General features: G+C 40.6%; 2 non-coding genes across 2 annotated transcripts; both read right to left on the bottom strand.

Moving 5' to 3' along the window:
• Positions 1-8,368: 8,368 nt before the first annotated feature.
• LOC120693686 lies at positions 8,369-8,457 on the bottom strand. The gene has a single exon (XR_005683142.1). It is a non-coding gene; the product is annotated as a small nucleolar RNA snoR14 (small nucleolar RNA).
• A 154-nt stretch (positions 8,458-8,611) lies between these two features.
• LOC120693678 lies at positions 8,612-8,698 on the bottom strand. Its single transcript, XR_005683134.1, has one exon. It is a non-coding gene; the product is annotated as a small nucleolar RNA U61 (small nucleolar RNA).
• Between the last annotated feature and the right edge of the window lie 777 nt (positions 8,699-9,475).

Here is a 9,475-nt window from a genome sequence, read left to right as displayed (position 1 = left end):
TCAGGGTCCCAATTATGAATAACAAGTCCGTGACAATGACATAGCAACTTTGATGGACTTGCACATTGAGAAATATGTGCACCTACAAACAAATAATGACATGTGCATGTGGAACCAAGTGAATTGTACCAAAAATCACTATGGAAATGTAGGAGCAAGCCCACTTTATAAGCAATAGTCGTATCCAAAGGTGTGATATTCTCATCAGAGCTTTTCTGCTTTTAGTTTCTGAGGGCATCTGAATTTTGAATATTCTAGAGGCTAGTAGTACAAAAGCTCCCGAAAGCTCAAACAAATAGGGCATCAGCCATCAGGTAGATTGCTAGAAGGGATAGAAGAGTGTAACGAACATGGCCCCATTTAGACCATTTCGAGTGATTTTGGTGATCGATTGACAACATGATTATGGGACTAACAAAGTTTATCGAGTGAATCATATTAGGTTCCAAGAATGAATACAAAGCCTAAATAGTAGCACCGGTTAAACTGATGCATTGAATCAGTGACCAAAATCTGATCTAATGATATGGACTTCTGTACATTCTTGTAGACAATTTCATAAGCTTTCCATAGAGTCTAGGATCATCAAAATCGGAGTTCAGGGCAAAAAGTTATGATCAAAATATGATGAAGCTGATTTCTGTGTGCGTCCGGATGATCCGACGGTATTCGGATATTCCGACGCCCAAAACTTGATCAAATGAGATGGACTCCTAGATATTATTGTAGATAATTTCATAAGCTTTCCAAAGAGTATAAGATCATCGAAAACGGAGTTCGGAGCTGAGAGTAATGATCAAAATACGAAGCACCATGGAGCTGATTTTGTGAGAGGTCAGATAATCCAACCCATGTATAAAAAGCGTCAGACTAATGCTCCGTAGTATTGTTCAGAGAGCATGTTTTTGGCTCCAGAAAGTTTCTTTAGCACCGGATAATCCGACCCTACCTTCGAATCATCCGACGGTATCTTATTTTAGCTGCAGTACTTGTCAGAAAGGTGTAACAGATAGTTGTGGCTATTAGTGACCGGATCATCCGAGTCCTTCGGTGTGTTTATCCGACACTTACGCAGAAATGGCCCCAACGGCTACTTCAAGTTTGTGGGCTATACATATGGCTTCCCCCGGCCATTTTAGAGTTGCTGGAGACCTGAGACACCTCATACACATTGAAGAACAACTCCAAGCCATTCAAAAAGCAAATTGATCACATCATTAGGTTTAGCACATGCTTTGTGAAGGTTAGTTCTAGATTAGCTCTTGAGTGAGTGAGAGAGCAAGGTTGTGTGCCTTGTGCCTTGGTTCTAGGAGAGAACCACCACATGTACTCGGTGAGCCGGCCATCTTTGGAGTCTTGGTGACTCGCCGGCATCGTTATCGACCCTCCGGCTTGGTGTGGAGCGGCGACGACATCTTTGTGCGGGGGACGTGGAGACCCCACCCTTCTTGGTGAAGCTCTTTAGTGGAACCCGGGGCCAAGGTGACTGTGATTGTGTTCACGAAAGACTTGGTGGCCGAGAAGCAATAATCTTTGTGAGTGCTTCAACAACGTGGATGTAGGTGTACCTTTGTGGCTAACCGAACCATGGGATAAATTCTCGTATCAAAAAGTTTGCTTTCTCTCATCTCTCCTTTAAGCTTCCGCATTTACTTATTGCATTCTTGTGTGCCTCTACTTTTCTAGAGCAGTTCTTGATAGAATTGGCTATAAGTTGCATAACTTTTTTGGATGAGAGTTTTCATACTAGAAGAACACTAGTTGCACATCTAGATAGTATGCTTTAGTTATATTTTGTGCAAATTAGTTGGAGCTTGAGGTTAATATTTTTAATTTGCCTAATTCAGCTCCTCCACCTCTTAAGCTACGAGCACCCGATTCCTTTCAGAGAGGGAGACAGTGGGTTGCTTTCCTGAAGGCGACTGCTCGGGCTTTTTTTTTTAAAGAAAGCCTCCAGCACATGTTCTGATGTGGCCTCATCATTGCTGTGCTCCATTGCTTTCATATCTGTGGCCACTATTAACAGCGTGCACTCTGCACTGCGAGTTGGACTGATGTGTCATTTTTTATACCATTCAAAATAGGGTACTAGTTATATTTATCCATTAATTGTGTAACCACAATCAGTTTTTTTTCCTTCACGACTGAAGGCAACAGAACGAGAATGCAACGTTTGCAAACTCCTGCCCCCTCCCGGTCTCACACGTATTGTACTCTCGAAAGGCGGAAACCAAACCAGCTTGTTAGTCTTATCCAAAAAGCAAAAACAGCAGGTTAACCATTCAATTTTTTTTTTGTAATCAGAGATCCTCAACGTACTCAAGCCTCTAAGAGGCACGTCAGCTCCAATTAAGATCTACTAGGAAAAATTGGACTCTTATCACTCCAACGGCAGATCTGTTTTCAACTATACAAAAAGTGTTCTAATGCGCTTGAACATTATATTATCTTTTTTGTTAAAAAATTATTTTCAGACGTGCCTATTCTACTTACTCCTCACCACCTCCGTGTGTGTCATCTCCGCCCATTTTTCTTGTTATTTGCTGCTGTGACATGCAAGTTGCTGACATGAATCCAGGAGTATGCTGTGAAGTGGTTGCTTCTTCATCCACGCAAAATTAACAAAAGAAAACATGTGATGCAAACTCTACGGGTGCAACGCAGGCTTTCTCATCATTGCAGCTGGTGCTCCAGGGCGAGATCAGAAGAGCAATTCGTCACCAGCTAGTACTTCTCCGGATGCCAAAGATGTCAAGAGCAACCAATTGTCACATGATCTTCTGATGCCTCCTAAACCTAAACCTGTGTACCAGGTGTTTCTCTATTATCATCATGTAATATTTTCCCCATCGCTATATATCTTTTTGGTATTGGTATGGACAATCTGCAACCTTGTATATAGTGCCTTAGTGAGACGTGTGTCGAGTTTAGTTTGGCTTTCCTTCATGGCCACCCGGTATCATAAAAGAGTGAGGTTTGGGGAGGTGTACAATCTGTGTGTTTTGATTGAGCTTAAAGAAGGTTGCAGAGATTTGAGTGCATTGTACTTCTTGATACTTGTGTTCCAACAAAACTGAATAAAAGGAGATACACTCCACGTTTACTAATATTTCATATTTACTCCCTCTATATTTTTGCATGTCATTGTACGTTTATCCTATGTCAAACTTGTCTAACTTTAACCAGATTTATAGAAAAATATAGCAACATCTATACTACCAAATATATGCACTAACAAACATACTTTATAATGGATTAAATGAAGCAATTTCGGTATTGTAGATATTGTTATATTTTTCTGTATAATCGGTCAAAGTTGGTTGACTTATGACAAAGCTAACGTGACATGTAGAAGAGAGATTATGTGTTGTATGAGGATAATTGGTTCTAGGGTTTTGAAAAAGGGACACACCTAGAACATCTTAAGCTCTTGAACACTTTAGAATCTCACTAAAAATTTTAGAAAGTGGTCTACATGTACAGAGGTGCGCTGCAATTTGTTTCCTTTGATGAGTTTAACTTGCAGATTACTACAGAGGACAGCCTCATGATGCCAAGGACCATTGTCAAATGTCAACAGAGGCCTAAGCCATCACCAGCAGCAGGTGGTGCATCCATCCATCATCCAGAAGTTCGTTAATTTACTGCAGGGAATTGCCATGTTTTAAAGTTTTGCTGGCTCGCATCATTGAAAGATAGAGAATCATACAAGGTATTCCTTTTAAAAAAAATGAACTAGTTCCAGCCTTAGCCATGATCATGCTTATAGTCTTTATAGTCTTACAACCATTTGCCTTCATAAGATAAAAAACACGGCAATTATTTGAATTTAGAACCCACATGCCGGTACACGGTAATAAATTACAAAAAGATGAGTTTTTAAAATTAGATTACTCCTAGTGGTTATTTATAGCATTTAAGCAATATAGTTCATATCAATGTTGCATTTAAGCAATATATTTTAGTTGGCATCACTACATTATATTGCTCACAGCATTGCAGACATGCATATCAATTTCTTGCTCAATCTTGGTTCCTAAAGTTGTTTGATCTTCTCAGGTGCCTCCTACTCCCAATCATTCTATATTATACTCCTCTAGCACCTAGGATTACCTCCTACATCAGCCTTTTCCATTGTTGTATGGTTATTGATATGGACTGCGAAATGTGGTGATAGTGAATGACAAAGCTCCTTGCTCGTCCTTGTTGCTCGATGCCCTACATATGTAAGGAGATATATGTGGTGGTTAGCTGGGGCATTGTTTTTTTTTGATGTGTTGTTACCCTTACTTTAAAGTGTAATTGTAGTTTTACCTCATTTTTTATTTTGTGATTTTTTGCTGCCATATCATATAAGGAGAAGAGAGAGTTCAAGTCTTACAAGAATGTGATTACATAAATAGGAAAGACTTACAACACAATATGAAAGGAAATTCATAATAAACTAAGATACATCTAGAGCACCACACGCCTGAAACCGCAAATTAGCCTCCTCTTTAATCAACTGCAACACAGATGTCGGCTGAGCTTCCTTGGCTTCAAATGTTTCTTTTGTTCCTCTCCTGTGTCGAAGTTTGGATGAGCTCCCACACCCTCTATGCAAAAGGACACTGCAGACAATGTGCTGGGCTGCAGACAAATTTTGTGATTTTGGCTATTACTTTTCACAACTGCTCTTCAAAGTAGGGGTAGTAACATAAATGCCCTTTTATATTTTTCCGGCTACTCAATGATAGTATAAAAGTGAGTGCTTTCTGGTTTCTAGTGTATGGTTGGATTATTATTGAGAATATGTGTACGCATATCGTCCTTACAAGTGTTTTTTATGGAACTTACAAACATATGTTGACATTTGACACTGTTAATATTTTTTCCATAATGATACATGCTTACTCTATTTCAAGTTTGAACCAAAACAAGTTATAGGAAAAAAAATTGTTGGATTTTGTGAGTACTAGTACTGTAATTGAGGAGAAATTTAGCAAGGCAAGAATATGCTTCAAAATTAGGGCGTTCTGCCTGAGGTTGTCTAGCATTTAAAAAAAAGGAAAAGGAGAGGAAATTCGAAACATCTGTATAACATACACAGAGCCTCATTTATAAACAGTTTGACAGTGAGTAGTGACACGTGCTTCAGATTTGCAGGAGGTAGAGAGGTCATGTTGCTCAACTGTACTAGCAGCGTAGTATTCCACGTGCTGGCCGTGTAGGATGAGAGCTTTTGGATCAATAAAAGCATTCAGTTGGCGAAAGAATGGCTAGTGATATAAGGATAAGGGCCTATTTGGTAGGGCTCCGACTCCTCCAAAAACAGTTACAGCTCTGGCTTCTCTAGTGGACCAGCTTCTCTGGTGGAGTTAGAGCTATTTTGAAAAACATTTGGCAAAACCTCTGTTCGCCTAAACGGCTGTTTAGTCCGTTTAAACAGCGTTTAAATGGTAAACAGAGGTCACCCGTGTCGTTTAGGCCCTAAACGGTGAATTAAACGGTTGGACCGTTTAAACCCATTTAAACCGTTAAAATCTGTCTAAATCGTCTAAACAGATTCGAGTTAATCATGATTAAATGAGCTAGGTGATCATTTACTTCATAATTTAGTCAATAGGAGGATTACAACTACCACAATCAATACCGAACCAAGTAGCACCGTAAGTATATGAAATGTTGTGGGATTTAAATTTCTTCCAGAAAGATTATTTGGTAGAATAGCTACTTTTTACATGTGTAAATATGTAGACTTTCTAGCATATTTGACATTTACGTATATAAATACGCATATTTTAATGTTATTATGCCAAACCGTTTAGGCCGTTTAACTCCGTTTAAACACCATTTAAACGGCCTAAACACTAAACAAAGGGTGACCGACTGTTTACCGTTTAACGTCTAGAAAAACATTGGGCAAAACAACTTCTAGTATTGATGCGTGGAGCCACAAAGAGATTGCGACGCGCCCGTCGCCTACGGAGCCTTGGATGGATCCGGTGATCTCACGAAGGACGCGATTTGATCTGAGTGTAGTTGTAGGTTTATTTGTGTACGTGTGGTGTGAGTGTGGTGTGCGTGTGTAGGGTTGGTGTGAGTTGTACATGAACAGATACTACAGCTGTACCCAGATGAGAGGCTCAAAAAAAACTTCTAGTATTGATGTCTACTCACAGAGCCGCTTTCATGGCTCCACCTCTCCAATGGAAATCAGAAGGGGCTCTAGGTGCGTGGAGCTACTCCAAAATGAACCGTTTGGCAGGGCTCCAGCCCGAGCCGGTTTTGGAGCCTTGCCAAACAAGCCCTAAGAAGGTGGTAAGGGATTATGATCCTTGTGATCTCTTCACCATCCAACTTGTCGTTTATATATTTTTCACTTAAAACTGAATAAGATTTTCTAAGTTAAAATTTAAGATCCTTTACATCCTCTAATTAGTCACAACTAATGTTGTTATCTGATACAAGTGTCCGCTTCCCTAGGTAACACAAAATTTGCTAGCTATTCCCACCATCCCGAATTATTAATTCTTTTTAGCATTCCTAGATATATCGATTTTGTTATACATCTGGATATGATATATATCTAGATGCATATTAAAAATTAGACTAATAATTTGGGACAGATGGAGTATATCTACGATATCATAATTTTGCTTGTACATGGCCACGCCTTGGAGGTGTAGTCCTGTTGATTTCCTGAAGATGCCCGAATCAGATCAATCTCTCTGCTTTGCTGGTGCAGCGGTGGCAACATTCGAACCTCACAGGCGCGTTCATCCCGTGAGCCCAGTGCTTACCACAGCAAGAAGTTTTAAGCCTTCTCGCTCAAGAATCAAGAGTTAAGACTGACTTTGCACACTTTGTTTAAGGCTAGCTCGGTAGGGAACCATACAGTGCTTAATCATCGTAATGTGGATAGATTTTCATCATCCTGAATAATGAAGTGAGGCATCAGTGCAATTGTTCATCATTTGAGACACTACATTAAGCATGCATCTTCAACTATTATACATAAATGTTTTAACACGCTCCTATTCGGTTCTAAACAGCCAGCTGCATCCAATTAGTGAAAGAAATATCAAGCTTGCGGATACCAGAGCCTTAGCGAAATTATCATCGACAGGCCTAAGCATGTACTCTGCTTGTTCCGTTTCCACAGTCAGGTCAATGTTTGCCCATCGGCCATCGCCTTGGACAGGAGGTATCCAAACTAGAACCACATATACTGTGGGTTGCTCACACGCTTGGTCAGGTATTCCAACCAATTAATTAGAGTGGAAACCCGTATGCTTTTTTCCATGTGCTTCTCATTCCCATCATATGACAAGTATTCCATCTATAGCTGACTTGCTGTCTCTTAGGGCTACTATCCATTACCATTATGGTTTGGTATAAGCATGGACAATTCAGTTAGTACGTGAACCGACCATGAGGCATGCTGCTTCATGGTAGAATGTATATATATTTGAGATGGCGTTTATTGGTTAGTTGGGCATTGAATTGTAGATTTGTAGTTACTCGATGTTATAAAAGAGTGATGTTTCAGTTGAATTGCTAAGCTTTGGTTGCATCAGCACTTTTGGTACTATATATTTCGGTGAAGACAGAATGGAAGAGAGAACAGTTTGAGCCACTGATTGCCATTTCGCTGATAATCTGTGAGGGATCAGGAGCCTACTAATTATGATTCACCCTTTTCAGAACAATGTCTACTAAAAAATTCAAAACAAGCTATATTAGTTATCTTCAATCTATCTGTATATACGCTGCAATATACATATTAACCCGTAAATTGGTTCGTGTAAAGCTGCATCTGTGTTGATGGCCGCTTGGAACCGCGCTAGTGCATCAAAGCCATTTCTGTCAAGAAGAATTTGTTAACATTGTTAATACAACGTTGTTAATACAGTATTTATACTGCATCAAAATGAACCGAGGCCGCACAAGCTTATGGTTACCAAAATTAGCACCTAAAGGCACTGCTTGATCAGAAAGTAATCAAATTTACTGACTTGTAATCATTTTATTTTAAGAAAAATAAAACTGTAGTGACTCCCCCCGTCCAAACATATGCTGTCGCCTACGATTATTTGATTCCTAGAGGTCAAATTAGGTGCATCCCAAGCTCACAACTGAATAGAAAAAGGCTAAATCTGAACACATTTTGGAATCACCATGACCATTTTTTCCGACCGTCTTTGGGCGCTCCAACCATCCGTGTGGTACCGCGTTCACAAGAGTCAAAAACAAGCAGAATGTTCAGCTGATTAAAAATGCACCGTCATGAAAACAAACCCGAGGTAGAAATCCCAAGAAGCCAAACAGCAAAAGAACGAATCAGATCAAAATTCAGAAAGAGGCCAGCATGTACAGTGAAACAGATGCGATCAGAGCCTGTCGGGATGTATGAGGAGTCATCACTTTGTGACATCAGGGGATTGACAGACTTTCATACATGCATCATCACCTCGCATAACATTCAACCAGAGCTCGACCCACAAAAACCAGATCCAATAAGAACGTTGCCAAGAACAAGACCGAATCAATAGCAACTCAAAACAACGGAGGGGACGAAAACGACGAAGCAAATCTAGATCCGAGGGGAGAAGATAGAGGGTAAAACAAGTGGCTCAGAACTTCTTAGAGGATTTGTGCAACCGACACCGGCGTCCGGCGGACGCCTCCGGCACACGGATTTCTTTCCTCATCGCCGAGATACTTTCACATCATCCCCCTAATGACAGGGCTCGACTCGAAAACCAAACAAAAACAACGCCAGAACAAGGAGAAAAGAAAGCAGGACGACAAGGAAGAAGCGAGATCAGGACCGGTAGGGAAGATTGCGTGCGCGACGGCGGCCGGGGCAAGAGGATTGAGTGCGCCCTTCGTTTTATAGACAGACCAGAACGGGGGAAACAAAACCCTAGATGATATGGGCTTGAAGGCCCAGCCCCAATCGGAGCACGTCCGTGGACTGGGCCAAAGGGGCCCAACATTTCAGATCAAATCCGAATTGGATGGGTACTCGAAAACTTAACTGAACTGTTGTGCTATTTCAGATCTAACGCGGCGAGCCGTTTTTTCTTTTTTATATTTTTTAAAAATTAAAATTTCAAAAATATATGACCGGTTTCAAATATTTCAAAAATATACCCCGGTCGCCCTCCCATAGGGCGACAGGCCCAATGTGTAATTTTTTTTTCAAATTTGCAACGAAGTCCCTGGAGAGAAAAAAAAAGGCAGGGGACCTGTCGCCCCCCAATGGGCGACAGGCCCCCCCTTTTTTTCTCGGACTTTTATTTTTGCATGGACCTATTTTGAGCTATTCGAGCGTGTATTCGTCATCATCGTCGGCAAGATCTCGGCCGCTAACTCCTACCGCACGTTACTTGTCCTTCATTAAATCATGGAAAAAAAAATCGCAAGAACTTCCCTTATTTCACGAGCATTATGGAACCCACAAACATAATAAGTTCACATAAATAATATC

Source organism: Panicum virgatum, chromosome 9N (assembly GCF_016808335.1).
Source record: "Panicum virgatum strain AP13 chromosome 9N, P.virgatum_v5, whole genome shotgun sequence".
Lineage (NCBI taxonomy): Eukaryota > Viridiplantae > Streptophyta > Magnoliopsida > Poales > Poaceae > Panicum > Panicum virgatum.
The sequence above is the reverse complement of the archived record's forward strand: the minus strand, read 5'-3'. Positions and strand labels throughout refer to the sequence as shown.